Raw genomic sequence first — 23,316 nt, 5'->3', positions numbered from 1 at the left:
ACATCGCCCTACTAGTTGTCCTGCATTTGTCCCCACTTAGTGTTCCGCTACTTTTAGATTTGACTTGCGTTTGACGTTGACCTTCAGTGACCTTTGTCTGATCCACGATGTAAGCTCTCTACGAAAGAGTCCGGAGAAAGACAGCATGGGGCACATGCAACAGAGAATATTTAATGAGTCTGGCTATCTGGTAAATGACTTGGTGAGAAGAGAATGTGATTAATTACACATGGCAGAATTAACAATTGTCTCTTTCTCTGTTCTCTATTGTTGCTACTGTTATCATCATATTAGTCACCACCTGAGTGCCATGGAGTCTATGGCTCTGGGGATGCAATATGGTACGGAGCATTGTAAAATTTTATAATTGCTATTCTTGTACGTACAACAACATAATTATAATAGATTCATATAAGAGTTTTCAATATATTACGTACACAGAATTTCTTCTTTACTGTATACATAGTTTATACAGGGGGTGGGCGGGGCCGGCGCCATCACCCTCCCCACCTTTCAAAAAATAATATCAAAACAATTGGAACGTTTCACAAAGTAAGTCTTCTTTTACGGTTAGATGGATAAACATTTGCTCTGGAAACGCTTAAATTGCAGGAGCTTCTGGTGGCTTTGCAAACAAAGTCCCTGCTGGGGTGGTCCGTCCCAGACCCCTAGAATACTTGTTAACGTCCTCAATTTAACGATATTTCTGAAGAAAAGAATGTTTGAACACACTTTAAGTTTGTTCACCATTCCATGTCACGTTATTGGCTATTTGAGTGAATCAAAACTTACATCATGCAATCAGAATGAATATGTTCCAAGATAGTGAGTTCACGCCAAAGATGGCGATTTCCTTTATTATGCGCGTCACTGCAATGAGTTTAAGAGCACACGCGTTATATAGGAAATACTATCTAATGAAAAGACCGAAACGTCAATCGAAAACTTATTATTATTATTATTATTATTATTATTATTATTTTAATAAATCGAAAACTTTTGCTTTTATTATTATTAAAATGATTTACTATGTCAGAGGGCGTAATTTATATCACTTGTAATACGTTTATATTTTATGTGGCACGTTTTTACTGTCAGTCTACATCATTATGTTGTGTACTGGAACAAGGAAAACAATTAACTGTTAGGGACAAATGAAGGTCTCATTGTTTATGTTGCTGGGAAATGTCATGGGACTTCTACACGAGAACTGATACATATTTAACAACGAGGAGCAATTAAATCTATAACATACGAAAACCCATTAAGCAAAGCAAGCAAGTGCTTATGGCACCAGCCCAACAGGGGTGCCAGAAAAATTCAAATTAATTGTTGATGATAAAATTTAATGAATTATATATTACCATTTCGATCTGCATGTACGAGTATTTTTATTTGGAATGATGGCAACACTGATATTTTCCAACCTTTTTTGCTTTTAATATTGTTATTTTGAGTTTCACAATGGTGGGTAGGGACACCATAATATTTTCAGTGCTCATGGTCCTTGAAGACCTTAAATCGGCCATGTTGAAGGTCTTAATTTGGCCCTGTTGAAGGTCTTAATTTGGCCCTGTTGAAGGCCTTAATTTGGCCATGTTGAAGGCCTTAGTTTGGCCCTGTTGATGGCCTTGATTTGGCCCTGTTGAAGGCCTTAATTTGGCCCTGTTGATGGCCTTAATTTGACCCTGTTGATGGCCTTGATTTGGCCCTGTTGAAGGCCTTAATTTGGCCATGTTGAAGGCCTTAATTCGGCCCCGACACAACCTGGTGCTTTATTTCTTTTTGATTCGCAGGTTCCGTGGATATCTCTGTTTATAGAGTGTAGGACTCGGAATCCAGTAGTCGCGGGTTTGATATAAGCCCTGGACGGCTGCCTGGGTATGTCTTTCGGAAAGGAATTTAGCTTTCATCTCGACATGACATAGCCAATAGTATTGCCAATATTATTTCAGAAGTGCCTTGGAACACACAAGAAAGAAATGCTCTCAGTGTATCAATGCTATACGACACCGCATAGCTCTTACGTTAACAACACACGATAAAGTGAAATTTTATTTTCTTTCGATTTGCTATTAACTAAAAACTAAAATGTTTAAGAGTTGCATCTGAACGGGAATTGAATACCGATAATTTTATAACAAGGGCCAAGTACTGTTTCCTGCCAGTGAAAATATTCTCTTATCTCGGACATTTTCCCCAGACTTGGATTGAAATTAGCATCTTTGACATCGTTCAATACTCGCAGAAGAGTAGAAATGATAGCATGGGTCAAAAAGACGTTGTCTTAACATACTTCAGCAGCCAAGAAAAGAAAGAAGGGAATATAAAAGTAGAAAAGAAATAAAAACGTTACCACTCCAAAACCGGTTTCAAGTCCTGTCGATCGTAGTGGTTAAGCCTCATCCAAATCAATACCACACGAACATCAACATAAGAGCAGTATTGAAAGGTAAGTAACGTACTGGGGAACAACAGTAACAACGACAGTTAACCCGATCACTGAGACACTTTGGGCCATCATTTATTACAATACTGTTCTTGCTGCTGGTTACTATGGAGTTCAACAAAATTATATCGTGTTGCCAAAACCAAATTTAAAAGTGTACATTTACAAGATGTGCGAGAACGGGTATAAAACAATGGATGTAAAAGTTACGCATAGACATTGCACGAAAAGGTTCCTAACGTCAGACCAACGTGGCTTTCATCGATTATCAAAGACAAGATTTTAATGATATATCTTCTTAGGAAACATAAAATTGTCGTTACAAATATTTGTTTTGTGTCATTGACGTGTTGTCAAAATTAGCATGGGTTGGCTCTTTGACTTCTAAAACAAGTTCCGAGATAGCGCGAGCTTTAATACTTGTTTTTAAAATAAAGTGGTTGTCATCTTCTCCAATTGCAAACAGAGAAGGATATCAAGCTTTTAAAAAAGAATAAATCAAATGGCACATTAATTTTTTCACGATGGAAAATTCTGAAACAAAACCGAGTGTCGCGAAACGTTTGTAAAGAATGTTGCAAGAACGCAAGTGGAAATATCAACACATTCTCTCGTACATAGACGTATTACCTTGTTAAGTCAAAGTTTAAAATCAATCGCTCCATAGAAGCATCGGATGTGTACCCAAGAAATGATCGTTAATCCGTTTCCGGATAGGAAAGGGTCGTTGTGCAGTCAACCTTTTTCGACGGGGCCAGGCCACTGACTCTTCCTCCAGCTGCGGAGCTCTAGAGACCATAGCACACATTGAAAACAACTGTCCACTGACAAAGTTCCCCGGTGGACTGCAGGCTGTGCACATTTCTGATGCTGTCAAATGGCTGAGCATGCACTGCACACGGTCAATAAATAAGTACCTTGAGGATTATGAGAAATTATTAAAGGACTTGAACATTTAAATAATTCTGTTTGATTGTGTGAAATTTTCACGGACTTTAGTGATATTCTACCTTCAGGAGATTACCTTGAAGTTAAACCTTTTGGATTTAGAACTGTAATTATTCAGTGGGTCTAGCACGTTAGCATATAAGCACATTAGAACATTCATTCGGAATGATCAACTGTCTGCAAACCTGGCTTCAACCTTGCAAGACATCTGTGGACCACGTTCAACCGTTTTCGGACAGGAGAGAGTCTTTGTGCAGTCACATTGCCCGATGGAACCAGGCCAATGTCTCTTTCTGTTGTTGTTGTTGTTGTTGTGAGGTTTAACGCCATTTTTCAGCACACGATAGGCTATGCATGGCGGCCAGTATTAATGGTGGAGGAAGAACCCGGGAAAACCCCAGGAAGAACCACCGACCCACGAGAAGCTACTGACAAGCTTTCTCACATATCCACATTAGCCGAATCCTAGACTCGAACCCACGCAGACAGAGGTGAGATGGCAGTGATCCGTAACGGAGAGCGCTTTAGACCACTCGGCCACTCGGGGCCCCGTCTCTTTCTGTAGCTATGGAGCTCTACAGACCATGTCACACACTGTGAACAACTGCCCACTGACAAAGTTCCCCGGTGAACTGCAGGCTCTGCTCCTTGCTGAGGATGACACTGTGAAATGACCGGGCATGTACTGCACACGATTTATAAATATATCATTCGAGATCGTTCCAATGCCCACCAAGATATGTTTCATCTCAGCCCTTATAAGGGATCAACGAAGTACATATTTGTCTTATGATTTTCCCTTCAGCTTGTAAAGTTCACTTTGCCAACAACTCTCTTAATAAAGAAATTTGATCCATTTGACCACTGGCCTAAAATCTCACTCTAACACACATTACATTCGATTAGGATGATTAAAACATTACTGGGTTGCATTTACCCGATTTTGATCTAATTTTCAGAATTTGTTAAAGAATAAAACGTACACTAAACTCAGAAAGGTATGCGTTAGATGCATTTTAAAGCGAGCTTGATCTCAATTATAACGTGCTGTTTAATGATAATTGGTTGTTAGGCCAGCCCGGTTAAAATAAAACTGGGCAAAATTTGATCGACAGTACGGTCGTGTCGTTTTAGAAGGATTCCGCGACAGCTTGGGAACTCCAGCTAGAACTCTCATCCATTGCCTCGTTTATATATTTCAGTTAAGTAGTATGCCTGGCATACATTAATGCGTTGAATGGATACTTGATGCGTGCACAATTAATCTAATTCCTGAGTGACACAGACGTCCATGGCCGAACGGCCGATATACGCCTTAAATTCAAACTCATTTACAGCAGTGTGCACACGATCTATGGAAATATTCTGTGTTTCTATATGCATGTTTGTATGGCTATGTTCTTTAAAACTAAACCGTATCTCTAATGTGTGATAGCATGTTTGTGTGCAAGGGTATACTGATGTGTATATATATATATATATATATATATATATATATATATATATATATATATATATATATATATATATATATATATATATATATATATCCTTCGCTGCTGTGATAAGATGTTTGTTTATATAAGCATAGATGGTGTGTATAAACTATTCGTTAAACAGTAGTATTGTATCTAGCTAATAATCAAAACGCGAGTGCCGGATTTTATATTTGATGTGTCGGATAGCAATAAATAAAATGGAGGATTGTAGGGCGTGTGTTTGGATAGCAAAACATGCGGGTGTTTGGATGTATATGTGGTGTGTTTGGACAGAGGACAGACATCGGAAAATTACATTTTTAGTATAGTCATAACAAGGTTCTTATACTTTTGTTATTAATTCAGGCCATCTCATTCTATACACCATGATTTTGTCCTCTATCAAACGTGTATGCATGCGAGCTCATCGACTGTGAAATATACCAATATGCGTCCATTTTGAGTAAAAAACGATCGACTTATTTCAGTAAGAATAAAAGCGCTACATGCATGCAGTTCTTGTTTTGGTGGTTACTTGCTTTTTGGTTGCTCGACCTTCACTCTCTGCAGATTCAATACACCCCGGTTCCGTATCCGTTCTTGGAGTCGTCGGTGGTTTTTCATTTTTCATCAGCGTCATTTTGAACTCGGACAAGCCATTTATTTTATCCTTAATAGCCATCGAGAGTCCATACACATACAGAGACACACAGACACACACCGCAGTAATTGTTAAATATAAAATATTTTTCGAACTTGCCCTGCCACAGTTGAAATAAATATTCATACATTTGCTCTGTCAGCATAAAATATTTCCAAACTATTTCTGTCACAAAAATATATACATTGTAGTGGTGATCAGTAATTCTGTTGATGCAGTCGCGTAGTATAGCCACTATCAACAATATAGGCTTGCCTACAGATTTGGTTGTGTTAATTCCGATATTGCCCCAGAGAGCTTAATACAACTACTACCGTGCGGAACACTTACGAAGCTCTATTTTAACGGAAACCTACCTGTTGATATAATAAAGTCGTTCTTTGGATAACTGAAAAGGAATGCAATTCCAGACAGCTAGATCAGTTGCACTTCGATATTAGTATCCAAATTTTGTCCATTTGATGTAGAAACTCGGAATTATTTTTAGGTTAATAGGTAAATAATTTAGGTCTGAAGCAATTTAAAAATAAAACGGTATGCCATTTCCGAGTATAAACAAATTTAACATTTACACGCTTCCTTTCGTTAAAGTTTACTATCTAATTTCATCTCTAGATGTATGAAGAAATATGTTGAATTTTATTTGAAACGACAATACGGCAATGTTACTGAACACTGAAAATTGTGCAAGCTGTGCTGATAAAAGTTAACTACTTAATTAAATGCTTTGATGTGTTCATCATTGATGCCGATGGCAACTGCGCCATATAATCTGTGATTTGGTTGCATATTTAACGACTGAATGCTAATATAGATACGTTTTACGTGGTATATTACACTGTGATATTTCAATAAACTACTGATAACAAACTGCCTCTACTTGTTAACAAGTTTAATCTGTTGAAAATAAGAACAACTGTATTGCCATCGGTCTGCTTCTTAAGACACGCAAGTGATAACGAATTTAGGTGTTTATTCCACTATCGGATAAATATACAGAAAGTCGTATACTGCTTTCACAGTCGCAAAAGACGATCATAGTCTATATTGGTTGAATATCCAAAATGTCCAGCCATAATTCAATATTTATTTTACAAAGTGAGACAGGTTGTTAATTTCAGATAGTTTACTTCGTCAAACCTTCTAGCAGCAGTAGTGAACATCAACGTAAACATTCAAATAATTACGTGCACGCAGCAGCGTAACTACAGTCCCAGCAGCCACTTCAACGCGGCGGATGGGAACAAGGGGGAGGTAAAAATCTGAAGCTAAGTCACTGCATGGATGCTTCTTTTTGTTTGTCTTAGATTACGATTTAAGAGTTTCTTAGTTTTCAATGCATGTTGAAATTTTGTTAATAACGCTGTTTGTGAAAATCACTTATAAATAAATATCTGTACTCGTCACACATAAATGTTTAGTGTTCTTTCACTGTTATCATAATTTACAGTAACAACACCGAAATATGTTTTGCTTCAAAAACCCAACCTAGAATATTTTTCTTTACAGTGTATATAATAATTTTTTTAATTTCTCAGGCAATTTTTCACCAAGCTGTTTTCGTACAACATTTAGGGACATATTCCTGTAATCATTTACCTTACCGAAAAAAAAACCACTTTCCGTCCTTGTTACTTAGTATTCGTTTGGTTGGGATGGGATGGAATGGGATGGGGTGTGGTGTCCATTGGCATTATGAACCTTTTTTGTATAAATATATACTGTTTCAGACAGCATGTGATTTTGGTATGCACGCCAATTTAACCCTATCTGAGTCCAACCCTGAGACACTCTATTTATAAAAGTTAACAAATCGAAATGATTGTTATCCATAGCAAGTTGAATAATCCGATGTGTTTCAGTAACAACAAAGGTTGCACTGACTGTAATGAGATGAACTGCTGGGATGGCTGGAATGAAAAGGTTACAAGTTTAAATCAGTCAATTAATAGGATGTTTACTAACAGACCAAGACCAATCATTTTCATTAGGGTTCTCGTGTATTGATGTGAGAACATTGAACATAAAAATTGAAAATAACTAGACCTAGACGACTCAGATATTCGTGCATAACCGCCTCTAATACGGAAACATTAAAAATTAAAATTAAAGATCACTAAACCATGGATACGTTTGTGCGTTACCATTTCTTGTATAGATATAACAATAATTCTGGTCTACTCATTTCATTAAAAATCATTACAAATTAATACACCACTCAGACAACCTCTAGACAGTTTCATCTCTATGGATTTATTTTTGACTTATCGGCATGCGAGCCAGAAGGGATTTCATTCATAAGTGACACGAATGCCATATTAATTGCTTCGAGCTGCAACATGGCAATTGCAGATGTTTCACCTTAACCTTTGGAGAACATGTTTGTTTAATGCCTAGAGGATGAATTACGTACAGAGCTCTTAGTCTTTCCTCTCGCTCTAGAGGCTACAAGCGTACATTTGAATTGACTGAAGGACATCTCTGCTGATGTAATGTAAGAAAGCATAGTGACAGCCCGCCCAATTGACCGTACGAGAGAACGATGAATCATCTCTCCGTGGGCTGTTAGGTGCACCAAAACCTCAGGGACGCTTGCCTGGGAATGCATAAATGCGGACGTGCATTTGCTGACGTTAAAGTTAGTGGTCAAATGGTTAAATATTTTACGACACATGCAAAATAATGAAATACATATTAAGATAATCATCGTGTGTGTGTGTGTGTGTGTGTGTGTGTGTGTGTTTCGTAACTAAAGAAAAGAAATTCAAGAAATTCAAGACTTTTCGAATTGATGAATCAGTATCATAGCAAGTTAGAAAATATCACAACCCACTCTTTAATAGCTTTTGGCGTAGAAAAGAATTGAAATCTGTAATGAGCAAACGTTAGACGTAATATCAATAAAAACGCAGAGATTATTCAAACAGTAATGTACATTAGCATAGATTTTACGGCAGTAACAATCATGATTTTAATTAAATTTTAAATGAACCTGTGCCATATACGAGGAAGTGTATTAGTAGAAGCAATTCGGTACTTAGACTCTGTATATGTAAATCTAGACTTTACGATTCGTCTTAGAAAATAACCCACCCAAGTGACGAGTCTAGTTGAATATATATGCTTTTACCAGATGACTATTTTTCTTAATACATTCAACTGAGGGGAAATACAACAGAACGTCCATTTTGTATTTTGCATACTTAATTTTGACAGTAAATACGAGAAAATACAATATGAATGTTTGACAAGATTGAATATTTACCATGGCGCAAAGAGAAATATCAACTGCTGAGTGAAGGTTCGTGGAAACGAAACATTTGTCGAGTACAATAAAAAATAAAATGACTCGTATAAATATAGCATATAAAGACGGTAGTTGTTTCTTGTATGTTGTGCAAACTGTTCAGTCAACCAACATAATACAATTTAGGCATATCTAGTCATTGGTTGAAATGATGTCCGATACAAAAATATCACGATGCATACAAGATTATGACAATAAACTTCAAATCTCCTTAAATGCCTGAGAAATGTAGGAAGTCGAGACAACAGTAATGAGAGAAACCACACCAATCCTGTCAAAGTAGCTAAATCCGGGAGACAAAGGCAAAATTGCATGTTCACAATATTGAAATATGGTTGACTTAATGAGATGGATGGCGTCAATAACTTTAAAACTTGGGGTCATCAAAGGTAAATAGAAATAGTTAGCATAAACATTTTTGAAAACGAATATGTCACACAATGAATCACCATTGTCTGCTGTATGTCTTGTTGAACATAAAATGTGGACAAAGAGTGACAATCAAAAAGGTTTTTATATGCCGTTTCTATAAAAGTCGGTGCAAGCATCGCTCTTCCACAATTAGTCACATATTACCATTTTGCCAGGCCCTTTCCAAAATACATTTATACGTGCGGGGATCGTAATTAATTTTTGTCGTTTGTTTTGAATGATTTGTTGAGCATCTGAATTAAATAAATGAAAATAAATATGTATTTGTTGCGTTCTCACAATTCCTGTAATTTTATTTCTTAAGGGAATACCTCGTTGGCCTTTAGCTAATTTGCTACAGCTTGGTCAAAATGTGGTCATGTGTATTTCTCAAATCAAGCCAAGAATGGTGAGCAGTTTAAAAATGTTAACAGGTATGTTACTAATTCGTGCATGCGTTTGTTGTTCATGCAAAATACTTTCTTACTTCCGCAAACAGTAGTATCAATTGGAAATCCTGGGAAGAAAGCAAACTTGGCAGGTCTCTTAAAATAAATGCGATTGTTTTTCAATTGTTGAATTTTCAATCTTCTTCCACTCTTTTTGCATAACATCAAACACTCTTCAAGATCATTCTGAGTCAATTGAAGATTAGTTAAAGTTGCATAGTTCGGCTGTTTCGATAACTGTTTCTTTTAAAATGTAGTCGCAAGACTAAGGAATCATGTTTCCTCTTGTTTTGCAAATCCAGTTTTTTTAACGGACTGCATCAATAACTGAGCGAGAAATTCACCCATCTCACAAAACGTAATTATGGGATCCTCATAATAAAAATAGTTTGAATCAGTGTAAATTAGCTGACCATGTTCTGCTTCTCTTCTCTATATTTGTTTCTCAATATATAAAGGCAAACGAATTGTGAAGCCTTTGCAAAACTTTACATATTTGGACCTTCTAAAACTATCGCTCCGGGCGACAGCCAGAAAGGAGGGTAGGTGGGTGTCATCGAGAGAGTTGAAATACCAGTACAAGTTTTCAAACTAAATTAAAAATTCGCCAAAGTAAAAGTTATGTCCAATTTGCTTATTTCAGCACTGTACTGGTTAAAAATCTACTTGTAAACATAGTATATTTTTTCTGTGTGTTTACATTTTAAATTTATTTGTGCGGGTGCCAAATGAAGGAACCGCCCCTTGTGCCAGATATTTTAGGTACGCCCGTGTTTATTGCTTACCATTTCTGTTATTGATTAGATTAGTAATTATTGTTTATCAGGGAGCAAGTCTATTGTATATAGCTCTTCCTCAAATCAACCAATCGAAACACAGACTGCTCATATGGAAAACGATGTGAAAAGGGAAAGGTAATTGGTCACAAATGCTTTTGGATATCCAGTAACTGGGAGGAAGAAAAGTTAAATGTCATGATGGGCAGAAACGTAGTATCATATTTTTGAATAACCATAAAAGTTCTTAAAATTCTGACAAATAAATAAGAACCAACACTGTATTCTCTAGCCCCGTCGTTATCCATTAATTTGACTATAGACTTTTACAATAGCTCTAAACATTGTATAGAAAAAATGGGTACACAAATGCATCTGGATTTTAAGATAAGTTTTCTGCGCAATCGCTGAATTGAAGACATTCAAACTTTTGATGTATAAAACAGTGTCGAAGCCAATGAAATGAGAGATGCAGCCGCACAAACGAGTTTGCCAGGTATTTATCAACGAGTGGATGTACAAAATATATTTACTTTTATTTTCTAATGAAAACTAGTATTTTCAAGATGTTAAAGGCCATGCTTTTTTCTTTTCACAATTTATCCTTTAAGATGGAAAGCAAGAACAGAAAGTTGCTCTGTTGACAAACTCTGCAATCTGCATGCAGTGAAATAGGTCCTTGAAGATTGTTTTACTGTTGCTGTTTTCTTTTTTTAAGATAAGCGTTTATATGAACATGATTTAGAATACAAAACATAGAGAAGACAAACAGGTAAAACAGAAAAACCGTAATATTTGCAAACCTTTACATGACTGTTTTATTTCTGCTCTGTTTTATTTGTTGGTATTGTCTGTGTTTTGATTTTGCCTTTGAAAAAGACTCATTAAGAGTCAAAATCGCTCATGCTAGTTAGATTCTGGTATTGAACTGTTCGTGGTCAGTTTATTGCATTTATGTTAATCAATCCCTGAGACACAAGACATTATCATACAAATTTTATTTTGTATTCTTCGGAGATTTGAACCTGGCTCCGTGGGTAAATAATACCTCTCCTATGGCCTGGTCCGTAGATTACAAATGAAACATTCTCTCACCAGGATGATAATGTTATTTATTCGTATATTCGTATTGATAAAATTCGGTTAATCTCTCTCTCTCTCTCTCTCTCTCTCTCTCTCTCTATAACATGGTTGCATTTTTATCCTGGTCCAGAGATATCGTTTATCGGGGCCTGGGATAAGGTAACCTAAACAAAATAGCCGACAGGTGTGTGAATATTACCACTTAAAGATGTCCTGGAAGCGATATTCCCGGAAACTCTTGCATTTTAAGTGTTTGTTCATAATTTTAGCCAACTGAAAATAAAATTCTACAAAAAAAGTTTCGATTGTTTTGAGCTCGTTTTCAGGAGTGGGGTGGGGTCAACCCTCTTGTAATTATGTTATGCAATATACATATTTCCGCCTTGCTTTTCACTGGTTTGATGTGAAACTGCACATACAGAGAATTAATGTAAAAGACAACTTTTTGAAACAGGCTTTTGTTAATGTACAAATTGCATTTAATTTAAGTGGGTGTGAACACAGAAAAATCAGAAGTTGTTTATTTTAAAACCTAATATAATCAACACCAGTATGTAGGTTGAAACTGTAGTGATGTATCTTTGTTTATATTGCAGAGAGTTTTTACAATTTGCCTGGAATTAAGTGATAGGGCTAACATAATAATGTTAGTGTTAGCCTAATGGCACCATGAACTGGGGAAAATAATCTGATAAGATCAAAAGCTGTCCGAACACATTACTTGGGGAAGGACATATTATGGGCTTCAGACATATCAGTAATGACCTTTGTGACCTGTGCAATGAGCAGTCAGTACGAGAATAAAGTAATGAAAATGTGTTGTTCAGCTTTGTGATCTATAGCTTGCCCGCAAGAAAATTCTGTACCTATTATGCGAGATCGAAAGTTGGAAATTCTGTACCAATGATGCTAGATCAAAGTTGGAAATTATCTATCGATGATGCAAACCCAGAAGTTAGAAATTCTGTGGTGATTATGCGAGATCGAAAATTAGAAATTCTATGCTGATCATGCAAGATCGAAAATAAGAAATTCTGTAGCCGGTCAGGCAAAATCCAAGTTAGAATATCTGTACCGATCATGCGAAATAGAATTGTTCAAATAACCTCGAACGAACAGAAATAAAGTCTAATTATGTGCGTACATTATGTGGTTATGTGTGTGTGCGCGCGTGCATGTATGTGTACACGATTTGCTAGGGTGTAATTTATAAATTCCACCAAAAGTAAAAATAACAAATAAAGACTGCTCGTTAAAATCAAAATTTGAAATAGTTCCAACCTTTTTGTGTACTTCAGCAAATAATGTAACCTGTGACCCATCATACAGTCTGTGTACAACACGAACCCTAAATAAATAGGACAAAAGACGAAACAGGAATGTATGGTCCGCAGTCAGATTACCCCGTTCGCATGACTATTACATATGTATCTTCTAACACAATATGATGGCGACAAGACATTATAAAAGCCCACCTGCCACGATTTGCCTGTGGCAATTAGATCAAACAGGCAGAGAATGGTTTCATTGCAATGAAGCTGACAGCTATGGGTCATACCTGTTTTTCTTGTCATTTTTTATGAAGGGTTACAACATATCCTTTTCTATTGTTACAAATCTGTGTCACAGACAACATAAAACATTTGTCTCCAATTCACGATTTATCAACATATTTTCTGCAGAACAGTCAATAGTAGGCACTGTCTAATCGATTTCGTCGAGTCTGATCAACTCAGTCAGCCCAGTCCTGGAGAGTGTTGTTGGTCAATGCCGCAGCGCTCTAGGAATATATATCACTATTCTTCAAACATCCGTTATGAAGAGTTGACACCTGACGAAGACTAGTGGTTTATCTTTGTTTATATTGCAAAATGTTTATACAATTAGCCCGTAATTAAATTATAAAGCTGACACGAGGTCATTGTTGAAATTAAGTGATGAAAAGCTGACATGATGTCAGTGTTGGAACTGAGTTATAGGGTTGACATGGTGGTCAGTGTTGGAAGTGATATGACTGACATGGTGGTCGGTGTCAGCCGAATGGCACCAGGAATTGGGGAAAGTAATCTGATAAGATCAAAGCTGTCTGGACACAGATTATTTCCCATTTAAATTCAGATACGATTTTGATAAGGTATACTTCAATTTGTTTGAACTTTCATCACTTTTATGCTGCACCATTTTACGTTAATACCTATATAATAAGTGTATCAACTACGTAAAGAAGAAGATGAAACTGTGTTTATTTACGTTTAAAATAATAATAATAAAAGAAAAGAGAAAAACCTTTGAGTGTATCCCAATTTAAGAGTTTACTTTAATTGGATTACATTATATCAAGATTGCTACATCTCTTTGGCAATCTTATATTTCGTAAATAAATAAACAAAAGGAATGGATAGCGAAGAAGAAGAAAAACGTAGCTGGATGCAACGATTTTTTGAATACATAATGCACGTCACAAACGATTCAAACATCAATCAGAACGTTTCGGAACGGGTTGTTAATTGATCATGCTCGAATGCTGGAGTAGATTATTTTAAAGAATCAACTAGTTTATCTGACATGTGTTTCGTCAATTAGTCAGCTGTACCGAGAGAAAAAAATATCAGCTTGTGCCATCCACGACCGGGTAAAACTGACACGATCATGACATGACATGTAGGTAAAATAAATCATTGAAAGCAATGAGCGTCATATGACTGTTTACGTGACATTAAGTCACGTTATATACCCAAAATAAGTTGTTATCAATGTCCAATTTTTTTTGTCTGAACCGTCTAACCGTATCAAATGGATACATAGGGCTAGGTGGGTGGGTGAAATTATAGTCTGCAGATAAATTCAATAATATAATTAAGTGACTGGCTGCCAGACTGATATGGAAAGATGAATGAAGTTCGGGCTCCTATTTCATCTCAAATACAGGTTTCGCCATCCACTATAGCTTTGCACCTGATTCAGTCTTTCTTTTGGTGTGTGTGTGTGTGTGTGTGTGTGAGAGAGAGAGAGAGAGAGAGAGAGAGACAGATGTTTTTCATTCTGTGAGAACATAGTATTTGCATATCTCGTGAGTAATGTACGTCTGATATAAATCTAAAAGATCGAAAGCAGCCACAACAAGTTCTGGCTAAGCGAAATACGTGCATTGTGTCAGAAGGTCGGGCTAACGTTGCACTTTAAAGTGTATCTCCATTGTCGAATCGTACCCAAGTTTTGCATTATTGGTATGAATGTTCGTGTGGGTGTGGAGGAATTCTACTTGCACTCCTTTTGTTGTCTGATTCCATGGATATTTTATATGACAGGTAATATTACAAACGACTCTCATCGGACTTTAAACCTAACATTTGGATAGTATGAGTAGACTCATTACACCACCATTTTGAACTTGTCTGGTTTACAAAATGTGTGCCTGTCAGAAAATAAGAACAATGTTATTCATGGATTTCAGCTATTTTGTTTAAGTTTCCTTTTCACCTTCCAATAAAAATTAAGCAAAATCTGACTAAACATATTTAAGTCTACCTACCGACTTTTCTGTGTATCTATGTTCACCTCTCTCTCTCTCTCTCTCTGCAATTATTTCCTAATAAGAATTAGGTTAAAATTGCAGACACCCTTGTCAAATTAGAGTTTAGACTAAATAAGGAATAAAATAATGAGTACTCCTGCTGCTAAAAATGCGCGGCCATTGGCTGTGATATCATTATGCTTATTTTATGACATCACATAGTAGCTGCTGAGAACAGAACCATTTTACCTTTTACATATCGTTTTATACAAGAGGCGCATTTTATCGGTATCTCCGATTGAATTAAATTCTATTCTCAATAATTATCATGACTCATCAAAATTTGGTAGAGTGGGCATGTTACGTACACTCAAAATTAATTATCGGAATTAAAGGTGGTATGTGGTACGCATTCTTGACAGACATTGGAACACGAGCTAATTGAGAAACCAGTCCGCCCGGTACACTATTTCATTTGTATTGACACCGTCGCAGGTAGAGAATTACAGTATATAACATAGTCGAAGTTGTTGCACAGCACTAAAAGCTATATTTAAGATTTACAGACACAAAGACCTGACACAATTTATTTCTTTGGTTTCAAAGTATTACGGTGGATGTCTTTTAACTGTATTCTACACCACGAGGCGAGAAAACAGACGATAATCTTTAACTTGTCAATATTCTGGGCAACCCTTAGACTGGGATTCGGGTGGAACAGGCACAGCTGGAGGCGGAGCAAACAACCGCTCTTAAGAGTGTCAAATATATAACAATATTATCTTCTCTTACATGCCGCACGAGGTGACAATTCAATTTTTCTACTCAGTTATAAAGCGATTGGTGTTTCGAACTTGCAAATAGATACTTTTCCCATACATACATACATACATACATACATACATAACGCAGCCCATGGTAAAGGGCAAAGAAAGCTCTACCTAAATGTAGTCTATCCTTCCAAGCTATTTTAATTCATACTTTACATGCAATTACGTTTATTTCTGTTATTCTTTGAAGTGTCATATTATCGTATATTTTGTATTGGATAAAATAATTAACATTTTGCTCTTTTTTTTCCAACGTACGTTTGAAATTATGGAAATTGTAAAATGCAAAAGCATTTTAAACAAAGGTCGAACAATTTTGATTCATTGAACATTTACGCATTTCCCTTATACCACGATAAAAACGCTCGCTATAGTTTAAAAAATTGTGTTAATACACCAAAGATATTCATAGGTATCAGATTGCTTATTCATTATAACATATAACAAACTTAGTAACTTGAAGAAGGGGGTCATAGAAAATGTACCCCTGCTTCTGATATCTAACTGATCAATCATGTTAAATAACCCATCGTATAATTTATACCGGTGCTACCCTCAAATAAAAGAAACCTCTTTTCTTATAACATATTGGTCCCAAAAACGATATGAAAATTGAAATATTCCGTTACTTGAACTTTAGTTATCTCTCATAATAGCTGGTAGTATCTTAGTACTAATATTAGTACCCTTACTCGTTCCTCGTGGACAGGGTACTAATATGAGCATATACGTGTTAATGGAACAAACCGGGTGTGATTCACACCCGGCACTCTTTTAGCCTAATAGTAACACTTTCAACATATTCCTTGCATATAATCCAATAAAATGAGTAGTCCTCTTATTTAATACAGGAAGTATCGCAAATCATTGTAGAAATAGTTGTAAAATCTCGTTTACCTTTTTTAGCCCATATTTTCGTTTAGATCGTCCGCCATATTATTTCAAATAAGGATTACTTCCGTTCTCAGCCTCGTTTGTTTGTGTGCCATATAAGGACATTGACGCCTTATTTGGAAATGTAAACAAATCCTAGTAAAAATTTGGCGCCGTTTGGGTCAGAAATTCTTCCCATTAAAAGTAAATACGGTTTATCGGCAACTTTGAAATTTCACCAAGAAGCGATTATTCGCACTTGATTGATAATAATATAGCGTAGAATATCCAAATATGATTTGGCAAGCTTTACGTAGAAAAGAGGTAACGGTGAGAGTCTCGCGTTATCTGTCATGGCGGACAGAATGAGGTTAGTGTAACCATGACAATTTATTTTATCGTGTAAGGGCTTAATAAATTCAAAATAAGCCAAACTTCTTTCACAACATGATTATACTTATGTAGTTGATTTCTACACTGTTTGTTTTTCTGACTTTAGTGATAATTTGTTTTGCTCCATTACATGATATGGGATCAGTTCGTAGCCTCAACCACAACAAATCAAGTTGAGGCTACGACATCGTAGCTAGTAGTATCTCGTATATTCGTATAAAATGTAAATTACAATGACCCGTATGTGATCTACTATCTATCAGTTCTCAATGATTCACCAATAATATTTCTATGTAACCTCATAGCATGGGAATATCATTTAATTTCCGTTTATGCCATCCAATGGAATAGGGTTATTCGAAGAAATACGGCCATCCAAAAGAACACTGATGTATACGAAACAGATTCATTCAAATGAACCTTGCCTTGTAGGGATCATATCCACCAAAAGGAGCCGTGCCTTATAAGGAACAGGGTAATCCAAAGCAACCATACTAAATAAGGAACAGGTCAATCCAAAAATAACCCTGCCATGAAAGGAACATGGTCTTCCAAAAGAACTCTGCCACATTAGAAATTGGGTCTTCAGCAGGAACCTTGCAATATAAGGAACATGTCCATCCAAATGAACCCTGCCATATTAGGTACAGGGTCATCCAAATGAACCCTGTCATATAAGGTACATGGTCTTCCAAAAGAACCCAGCCATATCAGGAATTCAGCCATCCACAGGAACCCTGCCATATAAGGAAATGGGCCATCCACCGGAACGTTTCCTTATAAGGAATATGTTTCTACAAAAGACCCAAACCATATAAGGAACAGTCATTCAAAGGAACCATTCCATATAAGGTACAGGGTCTTCCAAGGGAACCATGTTATATAAGGAGCATGTCCATCCAAACGAACCCTTCCAAAAAAGATACAGGGTCATCCAAATGAACTCTACCATACAAGGAACATGGTCATCCAAAGGAACTATGCCATATAAGTAACAGGGTCATCCTAATGAACCATGCCATATAAGGAACAGGGTCATCCAAATGAACCATGCCATATAAGGAACAGAATCATCCAAACGAACCATACCATATAAGGAACAGGGTCATCCAAACGAACAATGCCGTATAAGGAACAGGGTCACCCAAAGGACCCATACGATATAAGGAATAAGTTCATCCAAAGGCTCTTGAATTAAAAAAAAAACAATTTTTTAAAATAAAACTTGATGAGCATTTAACTGGCTGGTAGATGTTATTTGATCTTCCTCAGTAGATACCCTATTTATTATACAAATGTCTTCACGAAACATTTCAGATTTTGGCGATGTATTCTCAGCTCAAATTGTGTCAAGCGCAAAGGAAGATTTGCTAAAGCTATGTTTGGATGTAAAGCTAAGACTTAGAGGAACAAATTAATTCCTCGACCAGCAGTGTGAAGTCCATGGCTTTAGCTCAGCCATCAGCTTCTCTTATCAAACCGTAAACTGATAATCTCGAGGTATATTGGATTTAATGAAAAATGTAATCAGATACGACGGTTTAAGTTTAATACATAATCGAGAAGAGAAGCTAAATGCAGCCTGGGTCGTGTTTTGGGGCTGATAATGTGTTCAACATCAAATTCAATCTCGTTCAACTTTTTCTACTCATTATCCACTCAACATCTGTTGCACGCATGACAATGGTTGTGTGCTTAAAATGGACTCAATACCTAATGCAAGAGGGGGTCATGATTGTCACCCTTGGAATATACTCACATGCAGAATTGGGCCACGTTTTTATTCTCATAATGTGCTCAAAACTTGATGTAAGAGGGATCAGGTTTTGGTCCTTATAATGTGGTCAATACGGGATGAATGATGGGCCAGGTTTTTATCATCATAATTTGATCAATGTAGGAGAAAATCTGTTTACAATTCCTGCCTCATGTTTATAAATGTCTTCTGATAGAATTCATCGTAATTCAAAGTACTTTGGGTAATGTCAATACGTGTTATATAATATTACGACTTTAGACCGATTCTGAAACAAAGAAACTACCTGTCCGTGAATTAGCCATTGCGTTACGGTCAAATTCACTGTTACTTCTTTTGAAGAACCTTACTGCGGGGCAAGAAACTCTGTTTATTTGCAATTAGCAATGATGTCAGATGTCGGCTTAGGCTTAGAGGCCGGAGACCCGACATTGTAACACCTCGGTGATACTACCCCAGAGATTATTATGTTACTGTCAATGTGAAAGAGTCAGTGCACGTCTGGACATTGGCAAGAGCAGATCGTACGGAGTTGGAGACACTAGACTGCGCTCCTAGAGCCGAAGTTGCGCGCTCGTTAAAAGGGCGGGAAAGGGAGTTTAGGTACTTCTGACGAGATTGGAACACAGACTTCTGAGGTAAAATATCTTCGACCGAATCTGTCTCACTTCCAAACTAGGTGTCGTAAGATTTATACATTATTATGTGCATTTAATTTAGTAGAAATGTAATCTTCCATGTATAGCTGAATTATCAACACGTCGTAATGTAGTGTAAAGCGAATTAGTAATATTCAAGATTAATGTGTGTCGTTGTTGGGATAAAACCGAAGTGGATTGTCTAATCTGCTATGACGTTGCATCGTGGTGCAGAACTGAATTTAATAGGGATTAGTGTTAGACCTCATACTTGTTTGTATTTGAATATATAGTTGTGGATTGCGCAGAATTAGGCGTTGTTCGCCTCGTATACGTATAATTAGGCATTTATATTTGAATGTCTTTTATGATTTGTAAGGTAGGAAATGCATAGGAATATTGCTGATGCTGATTGTTTGCTATATAGAGAATTAGGGATATGTATTATCTGAAGTCGTGATATTATTGTTGTTTTTGTAGCCTTTATTATAGAACAAGCATGTATGGAATATTTAGATGTGAGTGTATGAGTTGACCAAATGATTTAATTGTCATTATGCTGATGAAAGGCCTGTGAGAGTGTGTTAATTCTCCTGTGTTCGAACAACGATGCACCATTGTACGTCCCTTCTAATCCACAGGAAGCTTTCCGGGTGGGATCGGACGCCACCCGAAGATAATAGAGAAGACGTGGAGAGCACGTAAAGACAGGCCGTTGTGCGAGAAAGGAGGGCCGGAGACGAAAACGAGAGTACCGGACGTACCGATAAAGAAAGCAGGGAAACAGAACAAGGGTACCAGAAGTACCGAAAGAAATACAAGGCGGAAGTTACAGATGAGTAACATAGAAGGGACATGGGAAGGAGACACTCTCACCTTTAATTTCGCGGGAAGAAATAATTGGCAGTTTGATAGGTTATCTATTGAATGGAAGCAATTGCATTAAAAAATTATCCTGTAACTGTGAAATACTGTTATATTGTTTATTAAATTGATATACCTTTCGCCTTATTAATTTTATATTTTAACACCTAGACCGTCGACTTTGCTGACTGGGGGCTCGGAGCTATTTAACCTTTAAAGTATCCGTCCTCCTCCAGGGTTAGTAACAATTCGTAGGGGGCACGTGACCATAGGATACAAACTGGGCCAGGTTTTCAATATCATCACATGCTCAATGCCTGATGCATGCTGGGTCAGGTTTCGGTCATCATATGAGATGCAAGCTGGACCAGGGTTTGGTCCTCATAATTTGCTCATTACCTGATTCAAGCAAATTGTTACCTTCGTTAATGAAGGGTACCTTAAAATGTGCTAAAAGGTTTAAGAATGTCTTCTAACGTTATTTAGTTTCTATCTCCATCATAGATAAGATCATCACTTGTGGAAGACCTGTTCTTCGCTTCTGGTTTTTCTGTTGCGACGTTTTAAAAATTTCAGTTCATCCGTATCATGGAAGGGAAACAACTCTTCCTTCCTTATGCCATCCTTTTTTTCAGCGCTTCTGCTACGAAAGTAACAATGTCTAAAATCAATAAATATGTATATCTTTTGAGCGTTCGTTGAGTTGAATAGATACTTTAAGCAAAAACTTAGCCTAATATTTAACTCAAAATTCTTTAGCTCGTACTACATAACCGGGCTCCTTTTTTGTTACTCTTCCATATTTATCTGGAGATTCGTACTGGTAACTGTTTAATACATGTTCAACAATAAATACACATAAAACGCTCATTGCATATGTTAACACATGAGCTTGAAATATTCCATGCACACATGACTTTGAGACTTACTGCTGTAGCAACAAAAAAAAAAAAAACAACCCACAAAAAACAATAAGTTTTCCATGTTAAATGCAACCATGCTCATTATATAAATTAAACTATGGTTTCGGCAAATGTATCAACAATGGACTCCTCCTACCAAGGAAATGCGCTGAACACGACCTCCAACAGTCTTCCGCCTGTCAATCTGATTCAAGACGTCTTGGATGCACCCACGTTTCCGACACTGTCATCTCACTATTTCGTCATCAGGAGAAGAGACAAGCTGGATGTGCGAGTAACGAAGGCCATACGAAGCGCAAAATGCTGGTCTGATCACAGACTCATGATCTGTAAGCTCAATACCCAGAATCAGCTTAACTAACACAAGGTAGGCAAGAGCCCAAAAAAGCCAAAGGTTGTCAAGTTGACAGTATTTCATCATACCAGAAGGCAGCTTTCAACAGCATCAAGAGGGTTGTAAATTCAAACTGAGAGATTTGCAAGACTCATGGCTGTGAAATAAATCAGATGAGATTTGCTCCTGTGTAGGCAGGAATAACGTGAAGAATGATGCATTGAAGACAATTTAGAGGTCAGTGATCAGGAACATTTCCAATCCTGCCATGCCGCTCATTGACAAAAAGATACTTCAAAGATTGGCAGAATGCTTAAATAACATCCACTATCTACATTCATCTATCAGTAAGGCTGACTGAAAATGAGAAAGAAACTGACCTGATGTGAAATGACAAAACACCTGGGGCAGATGTTATATCAGATTTTAATAAACCTTTAGGCTTGCATATGGGACATAAATCGACTGAACTCATTCAATCAATTTGGACTAAAGGAACAATATGCCAGGAGTACAAGAATGCACACATCATCCACTTGTACAAGCAAAAAAATGCAACAGATAATCATGCTGCATCAACCAGGATAACTAATTGCTGTAAATAGGAAACAAAACATCCTCTCCAGAAGTCTGATCAATTGCATTATGCCTCATATCGATCAAAAGTTCCTGCCAGAGCGTCGGTGTCGTTTAAGGAAAGGACAACAGACAACAGACAGGGTATGTTTAGCTCATTAACTCCAGTGAAAAAGAAGGGACAGACTTCCAATATGTACATGATATTCTCAGACATGACAAAAGCCTCTGATACAGTCAGCCATAGTAACCTTTGGAAGATTATGGCAAAATTTGGTTGCCATGAGAAATTCATGATGGTCTGGCAGTTCCATGATAGCATGCTCATTTCTGTCATGAGCGATGGCAAGTAATCCTAATCATCCACAGATAACAGAGGACTCAAGCAAGGCTGTGTGTTGGCTCCAACCCTCTTCAGTATGACGTTAGTTGCCATGCTTACTACGCCTTCCATGACTATGACACTGAGATTGACATCATATTTGGGAATGAAGGCAAGTTCTTGAATCTGAGGAGACAACGACAAAGACTAAGTTACAGGATGTGACTGATTGTGATCTCCTATTTCCTGACAACTGTTCTCTGAATGATAAATCTAAGCCAAACATGCAACAGGATATTGATCATTTCTCTTCTAGCTTGTGACAATTTTTGTCTCACAGTAAGTATCAAAAAGACAGAGGTAGTGTACCAACTTGCAACAAGGGAAGCCTGTCATGTGCAGCCCACATTGATGATGAAACATATGACATAACTGATAAAACAAGTGTGGCCACTGGCAGACAATGTACACATGAGTGGGAGTGCATAGGTATCAATCTTCCAACAAAACTGAAGATCTACAAAGCTGATGAGTCTCCAACCTGCCGTATTGCATCCAAAATCTGGACAGTATGTAGACACCATGCCAAGAAGCTGAACTATTTCCACATGGACTGCCTGAGGAAACTGATGCGGATCAAAAGGCAGGATAGGGTTCCAAGCACTGAGCTTTTCACACGGGCAGGCATTCCAAGCATCCACACTCTGCTGATGAAATCACAGTTGAGATAT

The 23,316-nt window shown here is 37.1% G+C and overlaps 1 long non-coding RNA gene across 1 annotated transcript; it reads left to right on the top strand.

Moving 5' to 3' along the window:
- Positions 1-14,732: 14,732 nt before the first annotated feature.
- On the top strand, positions 14,733-20,535 carry LOC149804118 (uncharacterized). Its single transcript, XR_016420006.1, has 2 exons — positions 14,733-14,870; positions 20,208-20,535. It is a non-coding gene; the product is annotated as an uncharacterized LOC149804118 (long non-coding RNA).
- The last annotated feature ends 2,781 nt before the right edge of the window (positions 20,536-23,316 follow it).

Source organism: Sinohyriopsis cumingii, chromosome 3, assembly GCF_028554795.1.
Source record: "Sinohyriopsis cumingii isolate HCF-2022 chromosome 3, ASM2855479v2, whole genome shotgun sequence".
Lineage (NCBI taxonomy): Eukaryota > Metazoa > Mollusca > Bivalvia > Unionida > Unionidae > Sinohyriopsis > Sinohyriopsis cumingii.
This window is presented reverse-complemented; position numbering and strand designations above follow the sequence as displayed.